Consider the following 27,298-nt stretch of genomic DNA (forward strand, 5'->3'; position numbering starts at 1 on the left):
AAGATGATGTTGAAGAGATTCCTGATGAGATCACCCGGCTACTTGAGCATGAAGAGAAGATCATTCAGCCGCATCTTGAGAATATGGAAACAGTCAACTTGGGGTCTGAAGATTGTGCGCGAGAGGTAAAGATTGGGGCACTTCTGGAAGAATCTGTTAAGAAGGGGTTGATTAAGTTGCTACGAGAATATGTTGACGTCTTCGCCTGGTCATATAAAGACATGCCTGGTCTAGATACTGATATTGTGCAACATTTCCTACCTCTAAAGCCTGAGTGCATGCCTGTAAAGCAGAAGCTCAGAAGAACTCATCCTAATATGGCAGTGAAGATCAAAGAGGAAGTTCAGAAGCAAATTGATGCGGGGTTCCTGGTGACTTCTATATATCCTCAATGGGTGGCCAATATTGTGCCCGTGCCTAAGAAAGATGGAAAAGTCCGGATGTGTGTGGACTATAGAGACTTGAATAAAGCTAGTCCGAAAGATGATTTCCCTCTACCACATATTGATATGTTGGTAGACAATACAGCTAAATTCAAAGTCTTCTCATTTATGGATGGATTTTCCGGATATAATCAGATTAAAATGGCACCCGAGGATATGGAGAAAACAACATTCATCACACCTTAGGGAACATTCTGTTATCGAGTGATGCCCTTCGGTTTGAAGAACGCCGGAGCCACGTATCAACGAGCTATGACCACCTTGTTTCATGATATGATGCACAAGGAGATTGAGGTATATGTTGACGATATGATTGCTAAGTCAAGAACAGAAGTTGAACATGTAGAGCATTTGTTGAAGCTTTTCCAGTGTTTGAGGAAATATAAGCTTCGTCTGAATCCCAACAAGTGTACATTTGGAGTCCGTTCTGGCAAGTTATTGGGCTTCATTGTTAGTGAAAGAGGTATTGAGGTTGATCCTTCAAAGGTCAAAACAATACAAGAGATGCCTGCGCCCAAAACTGAGAAGCAAGTCCGAGGTTTTCTTGGCCGCTTGAATTATATCTCCGGATTCATATCCCACATGACTGCCACATGTGCGCCTATATTCAAGCTCCTCCGGAAAGATCATCCCATGATTGGACCGAGGATTGCCAGAAAGCTTTCGACAGTATTAAAGAATATCTGTCTGAGCCTCCGATTCTGTCTCCGCCTGTAGAGGGAAGACCTTTGATCATGTATCTGACTGTTCTTGAAGACTCGATGGGTTGTGTCCTTGGTCAGCAAGACGAATCAGGCAAGAAGGAGTATGCTATTTACTACCTGAGTAAGAAGTTCACTGATTGTGAGTCTCGATACTCAATGCTTGAAAAGACATGTTGTGCGTTGGCTTGGGCTGCTAAGCGCTTACGCCAATATATGATAAATCATACGACTTGGTTGATATCTAGAATGGATCCAATCAAGTACATCTTCGAGAAGCCTGCTTTAATAGGGAGAATTGCCCGTTGGCAGATGTTGTTATCTGAGTATGATATTGAGTATCGAGCTCAGAAGGCTATTAAAGGTAGTATCTTGGCTGACCATTTGGCGCATCAGCCTATTGAAGATTATCAGTCAGTTCAGTATGACTTCCCGGATGAGGAAATTCTGTATTTGAAAGTGAAAGATTGCGATGAGCCTACACTTGATAAAGGGCCAGCGCCTGGTTCCAGATGGAGTATGATGTTTGATGGCGCTGTAAATCAATATGGAAATGGTATTGGGGCAATGATTATTACTCCTCAGGACGCGCATATTCCTTTTACAGCAAGGCTAACTTTCAAATGCACGAATAATATGGCTGAGTATGAGGCTTGTATTATGGGATTGGAGGAATGTATTGATCTAAGGATCAAGCATCTTGATGTATATAGTGATTCGGCCCTCGTTGTTAATCAGATTAAGGGTGAATGGGAAACGAATCAGCCTGGCCTAATTCCATACAGAGATTATGCGAGGAGGATTTCAACGTTCTTTACTGAGGTTGACTTCCATCATATTTCTCGAGATGAGAATCGGATGGCAAATGCTCTTGCTACGCTTGCTTCAATGATTATGGTTAAATTGTGGAATGAAGTCCCCAATATCACCGTGATGTGCTTGGACAGACCAGCTCATGAATTTGCAGTAGAAGAAGTAAAAGATGATAAGTCGTGGTATTATGATATCAAGTGTTTCCTTCAAAGCCAGATTTACCCGCCTGGGGCATCTGTAAAAGATAGGAAGACTTTGAGGAGATTGTCAGGCAGTTTCTACCTCAATGGCGAAGTGCTTTACAAAAGAAATTTTGACATGGTTCTGCTCAGATGCGTGGATAGACACGAAGCAGGCCTGTTGATGATTGAGGTCCATGAGGGTTCATTTGGTACTCATTCCAATGGACATGCCATGGCTAGAAAGATGTTGAGAGCAGGCTACTATTGGTTGACAATGGAGTCTGACTGCTGCAAATTTGTGAAGAAATGCCACAAGTGTCAGAATTATGCTGATAAGATTAATATTCCCCCGACACTTTTGAATGTGATCTCATCACCATGGTCTTTCTCCATGTGGGGAATTGACATGATTGGAATGATAGAGCCGAAAGCGTCCAATGGAAACAAATTTATTCTCGTAGCAATTGATTACTTCACCAAGTGGGTTGAAGCGGCGTCGTATGCAAATGTGACCAGGCAAGTGGTCGTGAAGTTTATCAAGAATCAACTCATATGCCGATATGGTGTGCCAGATAAGATCATTACTGATAATGGATCTAACTTGAATAACAAGATGATGAAAGAGCTGTGTAGTGAATTCAAGATTGCACATCATAATTTTTCTCCGTACAGACCCAAGATGAATGGGGCTGTTGAAGCTGCTAACAAGAATATCAAGAAAATTATCCAGAAGATGGTTGTTACGTACAAAGATTGGCATGAGATGCTACCATTCAGTTTGCATGGCTATCGTACATCTGTCCGCACTTCAATAGGGGCAACCCCTTTCTCTCTTATTTATGGCATGGAGGTTGTACTCCCAGTAGAGGTGGAGATCCCATCAATGAGAGTCTTGATGGAGGCCAAGTTGACTGATGCTGAATGGGTTCAGAGTCGTTATGACCGGCTAAACTTGATTGAAGAGAAGAGATTGACTGCCATGTGCCATGGTCAGTTATATCAGCAGAGAATATAGAAAGCTTTTGATAAGAAGGTCAAGCCTCGTGTGTTTCGAGAAGGTGACCTTGTGCTCAAGAAAGTCTTGTCTTTCGCGCCTGATTCCAGGGGCAAGTGGACTCCAAACTATGAAGGTCCATATGTTGTTAAGAGAGCCTTTTCAGGCGATGCTTTGATACTTACAACTATGGATGGGGAGGATTTCACTCGTCTTGTGAATTCAGATGCAGTCAAGAAATACTTCGCCTAAAAAATAATAAAAACTGAATAGCTCACTAAGTTGAAAACCCGAAAGGGCGGCTTAGGCAAAAATGAGCGTCTCGGTGGATTGAAAACCCGAAAGGGCGATCTAGGCAAAAGTTAGAAACACAAAAAATATATAATAATGATATATGTATCCCGCTAGATTGAGTACCTCATCCTGGGGCAATCTAGGCAAAAATTAGGGAATTGGCAAGTAACTGCATCCTGACAAGACTTTGTTCTACAATTATCGTCCATCAGAGATTCTTGCTCATTATCAACCAAAGCTTCAAATACATCGGATTCAGAATTGGTGGAGAAATGGTCATTATGTTCAATGTAGCCCTTTTCCAATATATATCACCAATTTCAAATTTGTAAAGATCTATGGAGTCTTGCCATTCGCAGACTACCATTCTATCAAATAAATTTGAGCTTTTTATCCAATTATTGGCACTCTTATCTGTTTCTATTCAACAAATGTTTTGCATGTTTTGATTAAGAAAATATCATTGTTTTAAACGATCAAATTTTTTATAATTTTTTTTAAACAAAGTGAACATTCACAATGACGAAAGGATACTTAGGAGATCCTCAGTGCTCTCCCAAGGGTGGTACGATCCCCAACAGGGTAAGATTTTGTCCATATTCCTGGCATGACTGTATCTCCTCCCTCCGGAACCTTGTGGTTTATCCTACCAAGTGGATTGCTTGTTGAGAGTCACCTCTCTTCCCTTCAGCAGAGTAGCAATCTTTCTTCCTCAGCAGCTTGGATCTCTTTGGGAAAGAGCGGTATTTGGTGGTTGATCCCGATAAATCCTTTATCTCCTTGGATAGATTCCCCAGTAGAGTTGTTGGTGTGGTGGACCTTGTCTGTGATAACTCTCGTCCCCAGCTGGAATGATTGATGATTCATCCCTTGCAGAGTTCTTTGCTTCCTGGTATCTCTGATCCCCAGCAGATTGGATACTCCCCGGTGAACTTGGCTTTCTCTCTTGAGATGTAGTACCGGGTGGTTGATTCCTGGACCTGGTTGTGTTAGATATGTCTGTTTGTCAGCATACATCATACATAAACCACACATATACATGCATAATTATAACATTCAGATATTCACGTTGCATTCTTTGCCATATATCGTTGTTTGTTGTCTCCTGCTATTTGGTGATATATTTCCCCAAGCAGATGTGTGTGTCTGATCTCTCCATATAGAGTCAGCTCCATAGGCAGAAAGCATCTATCCTTTCTTCCATATTCCCCACCGGGTTATATCCTCGTGGATGTTGATTGTTTTTGTTCCTTCCCAACACATATACTGGGATGGTTTTCCCCATTGAGTTATATCCTCACCGGGACAAGTCTTGATTTGGTGTGCCTATCTAGTTTGATCCTAGATCGGTCTCTTGAGACTCTTTTCCTGTTTCCCCGTGGTAAATGAATAATTTCTCAATAATTAGTAATTATTATCCCCGGCGGAGTCTGTGTTTCTCTACCCTCATACCGGTAGTTGTAAACCCTATTTCTTCCCTTTTTGCAAAGTAACTATTTTTGCTCATCTTTAATTGGTGACAGTTATCTTCACCCAATATTCGGTGATGATATCCCCTCATCTGCTTGGATAATTGCCCTGATTATGCAATTTATCCCCAGCGGGTCATCTCTCGTCTACCTTGTTATTGTTGGTGACGATTGTTTCTCTCCTGAATTGGTCATCATTATATACCTAGTTTTGGTATCCCGATGCCTTTTCTTTTCGGTCGATTTATCCTTTATTAACCCAGTAACCGGTTGTGGATAATCGTTCATGCGAGTATATTATCTACGTTCTGACGATAATAGATAGTATATCTCATGCACTCTCGGGTCTGAAGCCTTTTGTTCTTCCCCAGTTGAGTAAGATTCGTATCCCCTTTGTGGAGTCGAATATCCATCCTGTAATCGAGTTTGCTTTTAGCCCTCTTTTGGATGATGAGTGTTTTGGGAATATTCCCCAATTCACGCCTTGGTTGGTCACCTATTATATGCCCAGTAACCGGTATCCCTGGTGTTCCTTCCTCTCTGCTCCCTATTATGACTTTTTGTCCCCTGTGGAGTCAGAATCCCTGAGTTGAAGTATACCTTTTTGGTTTTCCTCAGACGTTTTGAAGTTTTGATATCTCTAACCCTTATGCCGGTCTTGGATATTCATCTCTTCCTGAGCATGTTGTATTTCTCACCCTCATACCTGGCGTTCAGATCACATGTCTCCTTGAGCTTATTACCCAGTAACCGGTAATACCTCGTCCCGCTGCTTCCCCAGGAGTGTCCTTGTGGACATCCCCAGCGAAGTCCCTTAGTGGATTGTTTTCATCCGGATTTTATCCGAAGTATCCGCTGTGGATAGTTTTTGTTGTATTGGCATATTCCCCAATACATGCATCTTCGAGTCAGCTCGAGTCTTTCCATTGGATCTTTTCCCTTTGGAATTCTGTTCCCCACGCTTTGAGTCGTGACCTGCTCGCGCATTTTTATCCCTTTTCTATCCCCACGAGAGTCCCCAGGGTCTTGGTCCCATGGAGTGAATTGCTCATATGGATTATCAGTGGCTTCTGATTTCTTTGCTTTTGTGGACACATATCTCCACTGAGTGCTACCATTTTTCATACCTACATTTGCATCATGAGGTCTCTTAGGGACCAAAATTCGTCTCTTTGTGCTTATTTAAGCCCATTCTACCCCGTCGAGACGAAGATTTTAACCTTCACTTCTCCGGCTAGAATGACCTTAAATAGGGGCATCTGTAAAACCCCAATTTTGACCCTAAGATCCCTCATGGCATCATAACATTGCATTTGCATTGCCTCAAGGATCTTTAGCATCTTGGTTCCCTTTGCCTTTGGGTGGGACTCCTTGTGATTGATTTGAGATCACCAAGCATGCTTGAATTATACATCATTGTTTCTCTTACTTTTGTTTACTAACCAAAAGCACAAAAATGTGTCACTAACATCTTTTGTTTGAAGCTTGAGTATCATCCAAGACACTTTGTGGGTTCTATTTAGATGATCAGTCAACACAAGGGAATGGCTTGAGATACTTCCAACAGGTTCAAATGAGGTCTATTCGTCAGTCATAACGTTAATCTTGAAGGAGAAAAAGTTTGTTCATGAGCTGTCATGCTCGCTAGGCGAGCAGAATGGGTCGCCTAGCGAGTCCCAAGAAAAGCCACCAGAATCACCTACGCTCAGAGGAATTTCTTGAACTGTCATGCTCGCTAGGCGAAGCCCACGTGTTTAAAAAAACGAAAAACAAAATAAATAAATAAATAAATAAATAAATAAAATATACCAAAAATTTTTTGGACTTGGGCCTCTCTCATTTGAGCCCACAGGTCCACAAAAATCAGGTTATAAATTCAGAGTTTCAGTGAAACAAAAGGCAATTCTATTCCTATTACCCTGGCTGGGAAAAAGATAGTGAGAGAAGAGCTAACAGAGTTTAGAGCAACCTCCAGAGACTGAAGGGAACTCATCTGCAAAGAACCAATTCCCTCTCATATAAACCCTAAGAGTGCTTTGCAAACCCAATTGTGCCATTCAATTTCAATCGATCCTCCCCAATCAGGTATGCCCTATTTCCACTACTTTATACTTTCAACCTGAAATTTTTGATACCCTTTTAATGCATTTGTTTGACAAGAGGTTTAGGCCTCCTACCCTTGGTTGCTTTTTGTGAGCTTTTTGCGAATTTTAATGGCATGATTCATGTGGTTACATTTTGATTTGGGGGTAACTCTTGATTACCCTATCTTGTTTCTCTAACCTGTTTGTTGAGTTTTGTTTTGTGAGGGCTCATATGACTCTTGCAGAGATGGCTTTCCTGGTGTTCCACTTTACTTGTGGGATACCACCTGGAGGTTTATTCCGATTACCTGTACTGACTCACTTTCTTTGATGGTGTTTAGCTTGGAAGAGTCTTTGGGGTTTCTTATCTCTTTAATTGCTGTTACTTCGGATCTTTATCCGTACGGTAAATCTCTCGATCCCTTTACTTTTCCCGCATGTTACCGATTTCTTAGGTTTCGTATAGCCTCTCGTGGCATGTCATTTAGGGTAGCACGGTTCCTTCATCTAGGACTGCCTTTTTGCATGAGCATCCATAAACACCCCAACTCATTGATTTTTCTTATCCTAAGAACACGTTATCTCCTTCTACTACAGGCGAGTAAGTCTCCAAAGGTCGAGCATCCGGTAGATTGCGTAGTAACATCGTTCACCCCAAAACACAACCCTTACCCCATAGGTGGTCGAACTACGTTTTGCTCTGATTTTCATCCCAGATGAGATACGTAGGCATAAGACGCGATGTCTTAGCGAGCACACTTCCCCTTAACCCATAGGTAGCCGAGCTACGGAGACTCTGATTCTCAGATTCAGATGAGATACGTATGCAGTGGATGCGACGTCCGTGCGAGTCATTTTCTTTTGACCCTTCTTTTAGTAAGTAGTACATTAGATAAACATACACGTTTTTCTCATCCCTTCAATCATGTTTGCACAAATAAATTTTCACAAAAATAACAACCTTTGCAACAAATATGAAAAGGGCTCCCTAGGAGTACCTAGGATGCTTTGGGTGCCTAACACCTTCCCATTGCATAACCAACCCCCTTACCCAGATCTCTGACATTTTTACTAGTTTTTGATTCGATAAAACTTTTAGGTTTTTGTTCGCTTTCTAACCATTCCTTTGGATAAATAGAAGTACGGTGGTGACTCGACTTGTATGATTTACCTTGGATTTAGTCAATATCTCTAATGGTAACGAATACCCCACTACATATATATATATATATATATATATATATATATATATATATATATATATATATATATATATATATATATATATATATATATATATATATATATATATTTGCAAATAATATAGTAAGTTCTTTGAAAACAAAATAAAAATAAACAAGCATTTCATTTCATGCATCATGTGCATAAGCAGGTTTCTCTTTCGCCAGATGTCTCATTGGTGTTTCTTCTGTGCTTTAGCCAAGCTGACTCATCGATATAATACTCGCGCCAATCATATCAGAATTATGGAGCATCTAGAGCAATAGAAGAGAGCTCAAGGACGAGATCTCCCTCCTGACTGCCATGATGGAGTTAGTTCTTGCTGCTCAGAGCCAAGCTTCTCCAACGCCTGCAACTCCTCCCCCTCAGAGGACTGTTATTTCAGAGGAGGCTACCTCTACCATGCCTGCTGCCACCGCTCATTTTGCGCCCACTATGCCTGTCGAATTCCCGTGGGGAATGCCGCTGAACTTTATGCCTGAAGGCTTTGCGCCTACATTTGCTTCCATGCTGGCATCTAGCCCGGTCATGTCTGTGCCACCTCCCGTTGTGCACACCTTACCTCGTGTAGAGGACACCATTTATCACTCTGAGCCGTTTGAGGGTCTGGATGTTTACGAGAAAATGGACAAAATGAAAGATCAGTTTCTTGAGCTGCGCAAGGAATTGAAGACACTAAGGGGTAAGGACTTGTTTGGAAAGAGTGCTGCTGAGTTGTGTTTAGTGCCCAGCGTCAAGATCCCGATGAAGTTCAAAGTGCCTGACTTTAAAAATTATAAAGGGAACACATGTCCACTCATTCATCTAGTGATTTATGCTCGCAAGATGTCTACTCAGACTGACAATGATCAATTGTTGATTCACTACTTCCAAGACAGTCTGACCGGTGTTGTGCTCAGATGGTATATGGGATTAGATAGTGCAAGTGTTCGTACTTTCAATGACTTGGGAGAGGATTTTGTCAAGCAATATAAGTACAACATGGACATGGTGCCTAATAGAGACCAGCTGAGGTCTATGTCTTAGAAGGATAAGGAGACGTTTAAAGAGTATGCGCAGAGATAAAGGGAATTGGCTGCCCAGATCACTCCTCCTTTGGAGGAAAAAGAGATGACAAAGATCTTTATGAAAACTCTGAGTTCATTTTATTATGAACGAATGATTGCTAGTGCCCCTAGTGACTTTACCGAAATGGTAAACATGGGGATGAGGCTTGAGGAATGAGTCCGAGAAGGACGTTTGTCGAAAGAAGAAGCATCATCGAGTAAGAAGTATGGCAGTAATTTTGGGAAGAAAAAGGATAATGAAGCGAATGCAATAAGCAGTGGGAGGAATAGGAGGCCTCAGATCAGAAGGAATCAACCATCCTGTCAACATCATCATCAAGTATCTTCAGTTATCCCTGTATTTTCTAATCAACAATTAACACTAGTTCAACAACCACAACATCAACAACAACAACCGCAACAACGGGCAAACACCTACAACAACAGCAATACCAACAACAATTATCATCAACAAAACTTCGAGAGGAAAAAGGTCTCTTTCGACCCGATTCCTATGTCATATGCAGAACTGTACCCATCTTTGGTTCTCAAGAACCTAATCCACTAAGAAACCCGCCGCAAATTCCATAACCACTTCCATGGTGGTACAAGCCTGAGCTCTGTTGTGCTTTTCATTAAGGAGCACCCGAACATGATATAGAGAACTGTTATCTGCTCAAGTATGAGGTTCAGAAGCTGATGAAGAGTGGAATGGTGTCCTTCGAGGACTGTGCGCTGAATGTGAAAGCAAATCCATTTCCCACTCATGGGAACTCTTTTGTGAATATGGTGGATGGTTGTCCTGGCGAGTTTAAGGTTTTTTATGTGTGTTTTATCCGAAGATCCTTGGTGCAGATACATAAGGACATTTGTATGGTGAGTGATTGTGAGCATAACCACGATGGTTGTGCTGTTTGCAGTATTAATTCAAGGGGTTGCGAAGCTGTGAAAAGGGGCATCCAACGACTGATGGATGAAGGCATGATTCAAATTGTTCAATCCCGTCATGTAGATGACGATGTAAATTTCATAGTGCCCATTTTCAAGCAGCCAGAGAGATTGGTAATTCAGTACGATAGCAGCAACAGTAACAATGTCAGCAATAGATCAGTGTCGCCATTGGTTATACGGTTAGCGGGCCCAGTCCCGTATTCATCTGATAAAGTTGTGCCGTATCAGTATAATGCTACAATGATAGAAGGTGGTCAAGAGGTCCCGTTGCCTATGACTAGCTTTGTGGAGAGCATTGCTGATGTTACCAAGGTGACCCGCAGTGGTCGTGTGTTTGGGCCGGTGTTCCCAAAGGATAAGGAAGAATCAGTTGTTGGAAAGAAGGTGGAAGTGCCTGTTGTAGATCCAGTTGGTGCTTCAAAGGGTAAGTCTGGTGAATCCAGCGATTTGAAGGCTAACGATGATGATGAAGTACTTTGGTTAATCAAAAGGAGTGAGTTTAATGTGGTGGAGCAGCTGCTCCAAACCCCCTCAAAAATCTCAGTGTTGTCTCTGCTCATGAATTTTGAAGCGCACATAGAAGCTCTACAGAAAGTTTTGGAACAAGCATTTGTAGAACATGATGTTACAGTGGATCAATTCGATCATATCGTGGCTAACATCACTTCTTGCAATAATCTTAGCTTCTGTAATGAAGAACTCCATGAGGAGGGTAGAAATCATAATCTGGATTTGCACATTTCTATGAATTGCAAAGAAGATGCTTTGTCAAATGTGCTTGTTGACACTGGGTCGTCACTGTATGTGCTACCGAAGTCAACTTTGTCCAAGTTATCATACCAAGGGGCTCCTATGAGGTATAGCGGTGTAATCATCAAAGCTTTTGATTGTTCGCGCAAAACGGTTATTGATGAAGTGGACCTTCCAGTTAAGATAGGTCCGAGTGATTTTCAAATTACTTTTCAAGTAATGGATATCCACCCAACCTACAGTTGCTTGTTGGGAAGGCCATGGATCCATGGGGCAGGAGCTGTTACCTCCACTTTGCATCAGAAACTTAAATTTGTGAAGAATGGGAAGCTTGTGATTGTTGGTGGGGAGAAGGCGTTGTTGGTTAGACACCTGTCATCTTTCTCTTATGCTGAAGCTGAGGATGAGGTTGGAACTCCGTTTAAGACCTTATCTATTATTGCTAAAAAGAGAGTTGGGGAACCTATGTCTTCATTGAAAGATGCCAAGAAGATTATTGAAGAAGGCAATGTTGATCAGTGGGGGCGTGTGGTAGAGGTCTCCGACAATAAAGGCAGAACTGGTTTGGGGTTCCAGCGAGGTTCATCAACCGCAAGATCTGAAGATATGCAACTTACCTTCCATAGCAGAGGGTTCATTCATGGCAATGAACAACACTTAGCTGTTGTGCTAGAAGATGACGAAGAGGAAGACTGCACCAATTTGGTGACGCATGGGAAGGCTTGCAACAATTGGATTGCTGTTGATATTCCTGTTATTTTGCATCAATCTAAGTAATTTCTTTTATATGTTTTCAAAGTCCTTCTCCTATGCCTAAGGGAGAAGAGAACATTGTTTGGGCATTTTCAAATTGATCATTAATAAAATTAATTTTATTCATCCACATCTATGATGTTTTGTTTTTACTTTTTGCTTTATTCTGAAAATGGTAATCACAAAAAACATAAATAAACAATATAATTGTCCATCTACATAATATTTGGTCACAAATCCACTTCTCTAAAATCAAAATATCAAATCATTATGCAGGTTGGTTCCTAACCCCATTGAATACAATGATCTTTCTCCTTCTCCAAATTTTGAATTCCCTGTGTTTGAAGCCGAGGAGGAAAGTGACAAAGAAGTGAGTGATGAATTGTCTCGTATTCTTGAGCAAGATGAAAAGATCATTCAGCCGTTTGAAGAGCAAATTGAGCTAGTTAACTTGGGTTCCAAGGATGATGTGAAGGAAGTCAAGATTGGGTCTCGCCTGTGTCTAGATGTCAAGAAGGGGTTGATTGATCTTCTTCGAGAGTATTCAAATGTGTTTGCTTGGTTCTATCAAGACATGCCTGGTTTGGATTCTGAGATTGTGGAGTATAGATTTTCGTTGAAGACAGAATGCCTGTCAGTCAAGCAGAAATTGAGAAGAACACATCCTGATATGGCTGTGAAGATCAAAGAGGAAGTGTAGAAGCAAATTGACACCGGTTTCCTTGTAACCGCTGAGTATCCGTAATGGGTGGCCAATATTGTGCCTGTGCCGAAGAAAGATGGAAAAGTCCGCATGTGTGTTGACTATCGAGATTTGAATAAAGCTAGTCCGAAAGATGATTTCCCTCTGTCACACATTAATATGTTGGTAGACAACACTACTAAATTCAAAGTATTTTCGTTTATGGATGTATTTTCTGGATATAATCAGATCAAGATGGCACCCGAAGATATGGAGAAGACCACATTCATTATGCCTTGGGGAACATTCTGTTATAGAGTGATGCCTTTCGGTTTAAAGAATGCTGGTGCAACTTACCAAAGAGTAATGACAACTCTTTTTCATGGTATGATGCATAAAGAGATTGAAGTTTATGTCAATGACATGATTGCTAAATCAATTGATGAAGAGAAACATGTTGAGCATTTATTGAAGCTATTCTAGCGTTTGAGGAAATATAAACTCCGCTTGAATCCCAATAAGTGTACTTTTGGTGTTCATTCTAGTAAGTTGTTGGGATTTATTGTCAGCGAGAAGGGTAATGAAGTTGGTCCTGCAAAGGTCAAAGCAATACAAGAGATGCCTGCGCCCAAAACTGAGAATCAAGTCATAGATTTTCTCGGCCGCTTGAATTATATCTCCAGATTCATTTTGCACATGACTGCCACATGTGCACCTATATTCAAGCTTCTTTGGAAAGATCAATCTTGTGATTGGACCAAAGACTGCCAGAAAGCTTTTGACAGTATCAAAGAATATCTGCTTAAGCCTCCGATATTATCTCCGCCTGTTGAAGGAAGACCGTTGATCATGTATTTGACTGTGCTTGATGAGAGTATGGGTTGTGTTCTTGGTCAGCAAGATGAGACTGGAAAGAGAGAATTTGCAATCTACTACCTCAGTAAGAAATTCACCGATTGTGAGACTCGGTATTCTATGCTTGAGAAGACTTGTTGCGCATTGGCTTGGGTTGTTAAGCGTCTGCATCAGTATATCTTGAATCATATCACTTGGTTGATATCCAAAATGGATTCGATCAAGTATATATTTGAGAAGCCTGCTTTAACTGGGAGAATTGCTTGTTGGCATATGTTGTTATCAGAGTATGATATCGAATATCAATATCAGAAAGCGATCAAAGGTAGTATCTTGGCTGACCATTTGGCTCACCAACCGATTGAAGATTATCAGTCAATGCAGTATGATTTTCCTGATGAAGAGATTTTGTACTTGAAAATGAAAGATTGTGATGAACCATTGCTTGAAGAAGGGCCAGAACCTGGTTCCCGTTGGGGCATGGTATTTGATGGAGCTATTAATCAATATGGTAATGGTATTGGGGCAGTGATCATTACTCCTGAAGGCACGCATCTACCATTTACAGCTAGGTTGACTTTCAAGTGTACAAACAATATGGCAGAATATGAAGCTTGTGTTATGGGGCTTGAAGAGGCCATGAATCTCATAATCAAGTATTTAGATGTCTTTGGAGATTCCACTTTGGTTGTAAATCAAATCAAAGGTGATTAGGAGATGAACCAACCTAGTTTGGTACCGTATAGAGATTATGCGAGGAGGATTTCAACTTCCTTTACAAAAGTTGAGTTTCATCATATTCCTCGAGATGAGAATCGGATGGCAGATGCTCTTGCAACATTGGTGTCAATGATTGTGGTGAAGTATTGGAATAAGGTTCCCAATTTATCTGTGATGCGTCTTGATAGGTGTCGCTCCCCGAGGATTTCCCGAATCCAGGTACAAACGCGAAAAGAGTGGCGAAGGAAAAAGAGTGTTAGAGTCGCCAGCTATGTACTTTTATCCCAAGAGGAGGGAAAGGCAGTACTGTATAACCAAGAGGGAACGGATAAAACAAAGTCTCGGCCCAAAGAAAACTGAGTAAGGGGGTCGGTTACGTGAAGGGAAGGTTATCGCACCCCTTCACGTCTGTGGTACTCCACAGAATTCACACTTGCTATTTATGTCTAAAGTGTGTGTATAAAAAGTCCTATGTGCGATGCGAAAGAGAGAAAATCAAAGTAGGGAAAAGAAAGAGTTATTGCTCGCACGGGCCCTACCCTGCTGCATACGTATCTCAAGAAGGATTGAGAATCAGAGCACCGTAGCTCGGCTAACCTATTTTTGTTTGTTTTGTGTTTTTTAGGTGAACAACGTTACTACGCAATCTACCGGATGCTCGACCTTTAGAGACTTACTCATCTGTAGTAGAAGGAGTTAACGTGTTCTTAGGAGAAGAAAAATCAATGAGTTTGTTTGTGTTTTAGGAATGCTCATGCAAAAAGGAAGTCCTAGACGAAGGGACTGTGCTACCTTAATTGACATGCAGACGAGAGACTATACGAAGTCTAGCAATCCTATGGGGGAAACGATCACACCACAAAAAAAAACATATAGCGTAGAGTAAACACACCAACAAGGGGGCTCGAACATACATGGGTAGGGCTTTAGTCAAGAGGGGTCATATCAACCTCGACAAACAAGCCATGGAAAGGTAATAAAATGGGATCTTAACCACTGACATTGAACGTCAGGGTGAGCAGACCAAAAGGGTAACGAGGATAAGACCTCATACCTCTTAACCCTGGACAAGGTGAGCTCATGACAAAAAGTGGGGATTCAGAAAGGTGGAACCCTCTCCACTGACTGACCGGACAAAAGATCTTGGGCTTTTATTCTGAAGCATCGACACGTAGTGTGAGCATAAAGAACGACACACTGAATAACGGGGGATTGACTACTAATCCCTTTTATCCGTCAATTGCCTCTTCATAGAGGTCTTTAGCACTGGTGCCTCCTTTTGGAGGTCTTTGGTCACAAAAGTAAACACACAAAAACATTGCCTCCTATCGAGGTCTTCCAGCTAAGAAAGCGGTAAAATGCGGGAAAGATGTAAAAGGGATCAATAGATCAACCACACGGATAAAGATCCAAAGTAACAGCAACTAAAGAAACAAGAAACCCAGAGATCTCTCAAGCTAGCACCATCAAAGAAAGCAAGTCATCAAAGCAATCAGAATAAATCTCCAAATGGTATCCCACAAATAAAGTGGAATACCAAGCAAGCTATCTCTTCAGGAGTCATGTGAGCCCTCACAAAAACTCAACAAACAAGTTAGAATAACACGATGGGGTGCAATCAAGAGTTGCACCGAACAAAAGAAACATAAACACAACAGTGTCAGGTAAATAGTGCATGGATGCCATAGAAAACATGTCATAAAACAGATTAGAGAGCAAACAGAAAAAAACAGTTACTGTCTGTAGCGGAGTATTCATTACCATTAGAGATATTGACTAAATCCAAGGTAAATCATACAAGTCGAGTCGCCACCGCACTTCTATTTATCCAAAGGAATGGTTAGAAAGCGAACAAAAACCTAATAGTTTTAACAAAAACTAGTAAAAGAAACAGAGATATGGGTAAGGGGGTTGGTTATGCAATGGGAAGGTGTTAGGCACCCAAAACATCCTAGGTACACCTAGGGAGCCCTTTTCATACTTGTTGGAAGGTTGTTGTCTTTTGTGGAAATGGGTTTGTGCAAACATGAGTGAAGAGATGAGAAGAGAATATACAAGTTTATTTACATTTTGTGTTTGAATGGATAAACCCATTGCCTACGTACCATCTTATAAAAAGATTAGGATCAAAACCTCGTAGTTCGGGGTAAAAATCTCAAAATGAGTTGGTGAATTGATTGGTCCAAAAGCATTAAGGTCTTTTGTTATCCAAGGGAGAAAACTCAACCTAAAACCACAAATCCACCATGTGAGGATAGCTTCAACATGCTAATGAGGGGTTAACCATATAATAAGCATGGAAGACTCATTGTCCATCACTAAGGATATAGGTGAGTATTACATCTACCACAAAGATAACTCAAACCTAATAGCTAAAGGTTATGGAAAATTTGATTAAGAAGTGGCCATTGGAACCACAAAAAGAAATTTGAATGGGTTATATTTACCAATTAGAAGTATGTACAAAAATTGTCAAATTTGGCTTAAAAGTTCAATTCAAAATAAGTATTATGAAAAGAAAGTTTGAAAATCAAAAGCATAAGGCTTAGGTTTCTAATGTTGAAAACAAAGGTTAAATGTTTGCAAAAATAGTTTTGGCTTGGGTTAGAGTGGAGAGATGAAGAAGAAGGGCTAAGTCCTAAGTAAAACAAAAAGAGAAGGGATGAAGAATCAAAACCACACAAGGAGTTCCTCTCTTGAGATCATATTGATGATCCAAGTAGCTCCCATCCTTTGGAATAAGCAACCACAAAGCATAAGCAAACCAAACAAGTCTCATAAGAGATCCTCAATGTGTCTTGTATCTTCCACTTTGGATGAACATGGTAATGGTCTTCCAATTAAGCTCAAATGGAAACTCCTAGCACAAAAGCACACACATCAAAGATTCCATGAAGTAAAACAAGAATGGACAAGAGTGAGTTTAGAGATTTGGTTATTCTAACCCATCTTCATCATTAAGATCCTCTTACTCCAATTTTGCATAAGGAAGGTCCTAGAATCTAAGTCCAATTCTCCATCATTTTGCATAGGGAAAGTCCTAGAAACTAAGTCCATTTCTTTGCATTTGGTCCACAACAAACAAACAAAACACAGGCACAATAATAATATATACACAATTATGTGCTCAAGTGAGCAAAAGGCAAATGACATTAACATAAACATGTGCTCAAGTGAGCAAAGAGAAAAGCAAATGGATAATATGTGCAAGAATAGTAAATTGCATAAAAGTAAATTGCATAAAGTAAATGTTAATTGTCAATAGTTAGTGTTAGTAGTTAGTGTGTCATAAGGCAAATTTAGCGCTATGTTAATCAATCGTAATTGGACTTATGTAGAAGTCACAACTATCTGAGGCCGGTCAATAATAATGTAGGCAACAACACAAATTAGGAGTCTTGATTAGTGAACCAAGTCCCAACAACTTGCCATGCCAAAAAGAAGAAGAGAATTGATCTTGTATTGGTTTAAGCCTTTTGCATGATTTAGAAGACAACCTATCCTTAATGCAAAGTCATTCACTTGATCACTTGATCAAGATGAATTAGATTTGAATCAAGGAAGATTAAATCTCCCTAACCAATGCTAACTTATCAACCTTCAACTCATTGATCAAAAGGAAAATGAAGAAGAAGAAGAAGGAGATGGATAAGAGAAATGGAAATGGCAAAATTAAAGTGCATTAAATGAAATACAATGTACCAATCCTCATATGTTGACCAATAACATTGAAAGTCAAGGTTAAACAATCAAAAACAGAAGTGAGATGAAGATTGGAAGTCAAAAAAATGAATAAAATATTTTTGGCATTTTTTAATATTTGAAATAAACTTGAATTAAAAATAAAAGAAAAGGTCAAACTTCAAAATTACTTCAAATCAACCTTGAAAGGTCCAAGTAATTTATCCTAAGTTCAACAAGGTCAAACAAAGTTTGACAAAAAATTTCAGCCTTTTTAAAAGTCAGAAACTATTTTTAATCAATTAAAAATGAATAAAAATAACCTAATTGAACTAAAATCTCAAATAAATCTCAAATCAATTCAAAAATTGATGAGAATATTTTTCATAGATCTATCATCATTCAAATAGGTTAGGAAAATATTTTTGCATTTTTTGAATATCAAAAACTATTTAAAATGAATTAAAAATAACCAGAAAAGAGAAAATTCCCAAAAAATATCAAATGACAAAATAAAAATTATTAAAAAAAAATAGAAACTAGAAATTATTTGGGAAATAATGCAATTGGTCCTATAATTTTTGGATTAAAAATGAAAGAGATATTGATTTTTGAAATAAAAGGAATTAAAGAAAATAAAAATCAGAAAATAAAAAATGCAAAAAACATGGAGCGTTAGATCTGAGCTCATTAATTGAGCTGGCAGATCACACGCTCCAGAGATGCGCACCTACCATGTGCCTTGGTCAACTGAAGCGCAGGATGCATTTAAAAAGGTCATAACATTGGACGCATGGGATCGAATATGGAAACACCATCACACGGTCCAGATTAAATCTGGCAATGAAGCAGCCACCGGAGCCACTGTCTTCTCCGATGAGCATGCAGTTTCCGGCCAGATTTACAGAGATTCAAACCTTAACCAAATCATGCGATCTATACATCATTAGAAAGCTGGGATGATGTACATCATCCCTGTACCATCCATTTTCATTCTAGATTTCTATCGTTTGAGAAATCAGAAGTTGAAAAATCTGGTGTTCATCATGAACTCAATGAATTTCAGAAATTAAAAGCATAAACATGGTGCCTCTATTGAGAGGACTTCAGCCAACACAAGGTCCAAGCAAATAGGTCAATGGATGATGAGATTCGAAGAAAATACCAGTTGGAGTGTAAGCTTGAGTTCTGGTAATTTGAGCATGATGTCTTGCTTGCTTTGCTAAAACAGAAGTTTAATGAGATGAATGATGAAGGTTTAGAAGCTTAAGATCCAAGAATTCAACCAGATGAAGTTGAATTTTGGATCTGAAATTTTTTGAAGAAAATGCAATTGCTTCTTTAGTGATGGCTATGAAGAGAATTCAACAGCATTTCAGGTTGAATCAGGCGTGTGAAATGAATGGAATGAAGTCTCTATTTATAGAGGAAGTGACAAGGAGCTTGTGATCAATCCGTGTGCATGGCATGTGGAGCTTCATTGCATGGGCTTGCATAATCATGCACAAGGCCCAAAAACAATGCCAAATGAAATCTGAGCATCAGCCAAATGGAATTGGACGTGTGACTTGCAAGGCAATTGCTTATGCACCAAGATTTCAAGTGAATTCCTCATTTGTACCTAAACATTCATCTCTTCGAAAGTACCATTTAGAAAATCCAAACATAGGCATGTGGCTAATGGTTGGAAAGGTATTTGTATAAGGAACAAATGTTATGTTGGACTAAAACTCATTTGAAGTGTGGAAATTTATGAAATTTGAGTTTAAAGTGTGATGTGCAAAACATGTCAATGCAAGGTTTCTAAAATTGGCCAACTTTCAAGCCCTTCTGTTTTGATGATGCAAGCTTCAAATGGAAAAACCTCCAACATCAAAGTTGTAGATATTTTCAATACAATAAAAATGGACTTAAATGTTGCATCATTTGGATTTTTTATGAAAGAGTTATGGGCACTTGAAGTTGGACTTTTTGACTTTTAATGCCTTTGGTAAAAAAGGACCTATAATGTCTTGCATTATCACATGTATTTCCTTTGAGATTTTGAAATTTTGTTCAACATAACATTTGAAGTATACATCCTAAGATTTCCAATTCATTTGATCCCACCTCAAAATCATAAAAAATGAATGAGTTATGTCCTTGGGAACTTGACCCACAATTAGGGTTTCAGTCAAAATGACCTATAATGTATTGGAGTGTCAGATGGTCTTCCAAGCTTCAAATCAATTTTAGATGAACATGAAAGTTGTTCATATTATCCTTAAAAACAATTTTTATTTTGGAACCATCTCCATTTTACCAACACATAAGAAGTTAGGTCTCAGTGCATTTCAAAATAGTTAGATGAATTGACTGATCAACTTCTCAAGTCCACAACCCATATCTTGATGAATTGATGATTGAGGACACTCAAATAAGTTCAAATATGCATGAAATGAAGAGTTAAAGAACTTCCCTTGATTATGTTTGACCATGGGCTGAGGTTGCTTCAGTAGCAAGGCATTGTGGTGCACAGATGAATTAGGGCTTCCTTGAAGAACAAGACCTAAACCCTTTGACTTGCTTTGATCAAAATGATGCATTGAGGTACTAGGGAGGCATATTTGATGGATGAGAGCTTTGGGAACCATTACCATGCTTGCTTTCATCTCCTCTTGACCATGTCTTTGTACCAATGATCTCCTAGAAGCTTTGGACCTTGTGATTGCTCAGGCTACAAAACAAAAGATGTTAGTGACATATTTTGTGCTTTTGGTTAGTAAAGAAAATGAGAAAAGCAATGATATACAATTCAAGCATGCTTGGTGATCTCAAACCACTCACAAGAGGTCCCTCCCAAAGGCAAAGGGAACCAAGATGCTAATGATCCTTGAGGCAATGCAAATGCAATGTTATGATGCCATGAGGGATCTTAGGGACAAAATTGGGGTCTTACAGATGCCCCTATTTAAGGTCATTCTAACCGGAGAAGTGAAGGTTAAAATCTTCGTCTCAACGGGGTAGAATGGGCTTAAATAATAACAAAGAGACGAATTTTGGTCCCTAAGAGACCTCATGATGTAGAGGTATGCATGCAAATGGCAAAAAAACTCTGTGGGGATATGTGTCCACAAAGAAGAAAAGAAACCCGGAGAAAACGACAATCCATAGGAGTAATACCTTCACTAGGGAGATAGAGACTCTGGGGGAGTAAAGGGTAAAGAGGCGTGAGCAGGTCACGACTCAAAACTTGGGGAACAGAATTCCAACGGGAGGTAAATCCAATGGAACGACTCGAGCCGACTCGAAGGTGCATGTGTTGGGGAATACGCCAACACAACAACCCTATCCATAATGGATACTTCGGATAAAAATCCGGACTCATGTGAGGATAATCCACTGAGGGACCTCACTGGGGATATCCAAAAGGACTCTCCTGGGGAAGCAACAGGATGAGGTATTACCGGTTACTGGGTAATAAACTCAAAGAGACGTGTGATCTGAACACCGGTATAAGGGTGAAAGAACAACATGCTCGGGAAGAATGAATATCTAAGACCGGTATAAGGGTGAGAGATATCAATCAACCAAATCATCTGAGGAAGACCTAGAAAGGTATATTTCGACTCAGGAAAATCTGACTCCACAGGGGACAAAAGTCATAATAGGGAGCAGAAGGGAGGAACACCAGGGATGCCGGTTACTGGGCATATAATAGGTGACCTACCAAAGCGTGAATTGGGGGAATATTCCCAGAACACTCATCATCCAAAAAGAGGGCAAAAAGAAAACTCGATTAAGGGATGGTCATTCGATTCCAAAACAGGGATACGAATCTTACTCGACTGGGGAAGAACAAAAGCTTCGACCAAAGAGTGCATGAGATATATTATCTATTACCGTCAAAACGTAGATAATACACTCGCACGGAAGATTATCCACAACCGGTTACTAGGTTAATAAAGGATAAATCGACCGACAAAGAGAAAGGCATCGGGATACCAAAACTAGGTATATAATGATGACCAATCAAGGGGAGCAACAAACATTACCGACAACCGGTATGAAAGATGGCTTGCTGGGGATAAATTGTCTAATAAGAGAAATTATCCAAACGAAGGAGGGAATATTAATACCGAATATTGGATAATGATAACCACCAAGGAGGGGATTACATCTACCAGATACGGGGTAGAAAACCACGGAAAAATAACCGTCATCGACTAGGATGAGCAGCAAGGTTAACTCTGCAAAGGGGAGAAAATAGGATTTACAACTACTGGCACAAGGGTAGAAAGCCACGGGCTCCGCCGAGGATAGGATGAATGATTACTGGTTACTAAGCAATTATTCATTTATACCACGGGGAAACACAAGAAACAGTCACAAGAGGCCAATTTAGGATCAAACCAAATAGGCGAACTGAATCAAGACTCGCCCTAATGAGGATATAACTCAATAGGGGAACCCATCCCAATATATGTCTTGGGAGGAAGCGAAAACAACTGTCGTCCACGAGGATATAACTCAGTGGGGAATGCGGAAGGAAAGATAAACACTTTCTGCTTAAGGGGCTGACTCTCTATATTGAGGGATCAGACACCGACATCTGCTTGGAAATATATTACCAACTAGCAGAGGATAACAAACAAAAGATATATGGCAATAAATGCAATATGAATACCCAAATGTTCGAAAATTATATGCACACATGCATGGTTTATGTTTGATGAATGCTGACAAACAGACATTTCTAACACCGACGACTCCAAAGGAGATAAGCACACAAACATCCAGTACTACATAAGAGAGAGAAAACCAAATTCCACGGAGAGTATCCAATCTACCGGGGATTAGAGATGCCAGGGAACACCAAAATCTCTGCAGGGGATGAATCATCAGCCAACCCGGCTGGGGACAGTAGTTTATGCACAGGTAGAATCTGCCACATAAGCAATTCCACTGGGGAATCTATCCGAGGGATAAAAGGGATTCTGGGGATCAACCACCAAGTACAGTACCCATTAGGGAGGCCACATCTGAGGAGGAAAGGTTGCTACCCCGCTGACGGGGAGAGTGGTGAACATCTCAACAAGCAGACCACTCGGTAGGATAAACCATAAAAAGGCTCCGGAGGAAGAAGATACAGTCATGCCCGGAATACGAACAAATGTCTTACCCTCTTGGAGATCATACCATCCTTGGGAGAGCACTGAGAATCTCCTAAGTACCCTTTCATCAGGGTGAACGTTCACTTTGTTTAAGAACGAGTTATGAAAAATTCGTTTATTCAAAACAATGATATTTTCTCAATTAAAACATGCAAAACATTTGTTGAATAGGAACAAATGAGAGAGCCAATAATTAGATAAAAGGCTCAAATTTATTTGATGGAATGGTAGTATGCAAATGGCAAGACTTCATAGATCTTTACAAGTTTGAAATTGGTGATATATATTGGAAAAGGGCTACATTGAACATAATGACCATTTCTCCACCAATTCTGAATTCGATGTATTCGAAGCTTCGGTTGATGACGAATGAACAGGGATCTCTGACGGATGATAATTGTAGAACAAAGTCTTGTCAGGATGCAGTTACTTGCCAAATCCCTAAGTTTTTTTGCCTAGATTGCCCCAGGGTGAGGTACTCAATCTAGCGGGATACAAATATTCATCATTTTTTATTATCTTTAACTTTTGCCTGGACCGCCCTTTCGGGTTTTCAATCCACCGAGACACTCATTTTTTTGTCTAAGCCGCCCTTTCGGATTTTCAACTTAGCGAGCTATTCTGTTTTTATTTTTAGGCGAAGTATTTCTTGACTGCATCTGAGTTCACAGGACGAGTGAAATCCTCCCCATCCATAGTTGTAAGTATTAAGGCACCGCCTGAAAAGGCTCTCTTAACAACATATGGACCTTCATAGTTTGGATTCCACTTGCCCCTAGAATCGGGCGTGAAAGACAAGACTTTCTTGAGCACAAGGTCACCCTCTCGGAACACACGAGGCTTGACCTTCTTATGAAAAGCTTTCTTCATTCTCTGCTGATATAACTGACCATGGCACATGGCACTCAATCTCTTCTCTTCTATCAAATTCAGCTGGTCATAACGACTCTGAACCCATTCAGCATCAGTCAACTTGGCTTCCATTAAGACTCTCATTGATGGGATCTCCACCTCTACAGGGAGTACAACCTCCATGCCATAAACAAGAGAAAAAGGGGTTGCCCCTGTTGAAGTACGGACAAACGTTCGATATCCATGTAAAGCAAATGGCAATATCTCATGCCAATCCTTATACGTGACAACCATCTTCTGGATAATCTTTTTAATATTCTTATTAGCAGCTTCAACAGCCCCATTCATCTTGGGTCTATAAGGAGAAGAATTATGGTGTGCAATCTTGAACTCGCTACACAGTTCTTTCATCATTTTGTTGTTCAAGTTAGATCCATTATCAGTAATGATCTTATCTGGCACACCATACCGACATATAAGTTGATTCTTGATAAACTTCACGACCACCTGCCTGGTCACATTTGCATATGATGTCGCTTCAACCCACTTGGTGAAATAATCAATTGCTACGAGAATAAATTTGTGCCCGTTGGACGCTTTCGGTTCTATCATGCCAATCATGTCGATTCCCCACATGGAGAAAGGCCATGGTGATGAAATCACATTCAGAAGTGTCGGGGGAATATGGATTTTATCCGCATAAATCTGACACTTATGACATTTCTTCACATATTTGCAGCAGTCAGACTCCATTGTCAGCCAATAATAGCCTGCTCTCAACATCTTTCTAGCCATGGAATGTCCATTGGAATGAGTACCAAATGAACCCTCATGAACCTCATTCATCAACAGGTCTGCTTCGTGTCTATCCACGCATATGAGCAGAACCATGTCAAAATTTCTCTTATAAAGCACTTCGCTATTGAGGTAGAAACTGCTTGACAATCTCCTCAAAGTCTTCCTATCTTTCACAGATGCCCCAGGCGGGTAAACCTGGTTCTGAAGGAAACACTTGATGTCATAATACCATGGTTTTATCATCTTTCGCTTCTTCTACTACAAATACATGAGATGGTCTGTCCAAGCGTGTTACAGTGATATTGGGGACTTCATTCCAAAGTTTGACCACAATCATTGAAGCAAGTGTAGCAAGAGCATCTGCCATCCGATTCTCATCTCGAGGAATATGATGGAAGTCAACCTCAGTAAAGAACGTTGAAATCCTCCTCGCATAATCCCTATAATGGAATGAGACCAGGCTGATTCGTTTCCCACTAACCCTTAATCTGATTAACAACAAGGGCCGAATCACCATATATATCTAGATGCTTGATCCTTAGATCAATGCATTCTTCCAATCCCATAATGCAGGCCTCATACTCAGCCATATTATTCGTGCATTTGAAGGTTAGCCTTGCTGTAAAAGGAATATGTGCGCCCTGAGGAGTAATAATCACTGCCCCAATACCATTTCCATACTGATTTACAGCACCATCAAATACCATACTCCATCTGGAACCAGGCTCTGACCCTTCATCGAGTGTAGGTTCATCACAATCTTTCATCTTCAAATACAGAATCTCCTCATCTGGGAAGTCATACTGAACTGACTGATAATCTTCAATAGGCTGATGTGCCAAGTGGTCAGCCAAGATACTACCTTTAATAGCCTTCTGAGCTCGATACTCAATATCATACTCAGATAACAACATTTGCCAACGGGCAATCCTCCCTGTTAAAGCAGGCTTCTCGAAGATATACTTGATTGGATCCATTCTAGATATCAACCAAGTCGTATGATTTATCATATATTGGCGTAAGCGCTTAGCAGCCCAAGCCAATGCACAACATGTCTTTTCAAGCATTGAGTATCGAGACTCACAATCAGTGAACTTCTTACTCAGGTAGTAAATAACATATTCTTTCTTCCCTGATTCGTCTTGCTGACCCAGGACACAACCCATTGAGTCTTCAAGAACAGTCAAATACATGATCAATGGCCTTCCTTCCACAGGCGGAGACAGAATCGGAGGTTCAGATAGATACTCCTTAATACTATCAAAGGCTTTCTGGCAATCCTCGGTCCAATCATGAGACTGATCTTTCTGGAGGAGCTTGAATATTGGCGCGCATGTGGCAGTCATGTGTGATATGAATCTGGAAATGTAATTCAAGCGGCCAAGAAAACCTCGGACTTGCTTCTCAGTTTTGGGCGCAGGCATCTCTTGTATTGCTTTGACCTTTGCGGGATCAACCTCAATACCTCTCTCACTGACGATAAAGCCCAATAACTTGCCAGAACGGACTCCAAATGTACACTTGTTGGGATTCAGACGAAGCTTGTACTTCCTCAAACGCTGAAAAAGCTTCAACAAGTGCTCTACATGTTCAACTTCCGTTCTTGACTTAGCAATCATATCATCAACATACACCTCAATCTCCTTGTGCATCATATCATGAAACAAGGTGGTCATAGCTCGTTGATACATGGCTCCGGCGTTCTTCAAACCGAAGGGAATCACTCGATAACAGAATGTTCCCCAAGGTGTGATGAATGTTGTCTTCTCCATATCCTCGGGTGCCATCTTGATCTGATTATATTCGGAAAATCCATCCATAAATGAGAAGACATTGAATTATATGTATTGTCTACCAACATATCAATATGTGGTAGAGGGAAATCATCTTTTGGACTAGATTTATTCAAGTCTCTATAGTCCACACACATCCGGACTTTTCCATCTTTCTTGGGCACAGGCACGATATTGGCCACCCATTGAGGATATGTAGAAGTCACCAGAAATCCTGCATCAATTTGCTTCTGAACTTCCTCTTTGATCTTCACTGCCATATCAGGATGAGTTCTTCTGAGCTTCTGCTTCACGGGCACGCACTCAGGCTTCAAAGCTAAGAAATGTTGCACAATATCAGTATCTAGACCTGGCATGTCTTCATACGACCAAGCAAAGACGTCGACATATTCTCGTAGTAATTCAATCAAACCCTTCTTGACAAATTCTTCAAGGAGTTCCCCAATCTTCACTTCTCGCACACAATCCTCAGACCCCAAGTTGATTGTTTCCAAATTCTCAAGATGCGGCTGAATGATCTTCTCTACATGCTCAAGTAGACGGGTAATCTCGTCAGGAATCTCTTCAACATCATCTTCTTCCGCCTCAAATACAGGGAACTCAAAATTGGGAGATGGTGTTGGATCATTATGTTCAATGGGTTTAATCAACCTGCATGATGATTTTGGATATGAAAAGCTTTTAGAATTCAAACAAGGCAAATCATTATGCAGATGAAAAGATTGATTTTATTTTGTTTTTCAGGGTTTTATGTGATCACCAATTTCATGCAAAAACGAAAAGGGAAAATAATTGGAAAAACAAACATTTAACATGAATTTATTGAATGAAAATATCATTGCATTAATGTGCCAACAATGTCATCACTCCTCCTTTTGGCGTGGGAGAAGGGTTTTTTAAACAAAGTGATCATTATGTTGACTTATGGATAACTGTAGGAATATCCACAGCGACCCAATTGTTGCAGACCCCTCCAGGGATAATGAAATTGCCAGAATCCTCTGTATCTTCTTCCAAGACAGCAACAACTTCTTCATCCCGA

Source organism: Lathyrus oleraceus, chromosome 7, assembly GCF_024323335.1.
Source record: "Lathyrus oleraceus cultivar Zhongwan6 chromosome 7, CAAS_Psat_ZW6_1.0, whole genome shotgun sequence".
NCBI lineage: Eukaryota > Viridiplantae > Streptophyta > Magnoliopsida > Fabales > Fabaceae > Lathyrus > Lathyrus oleraceus.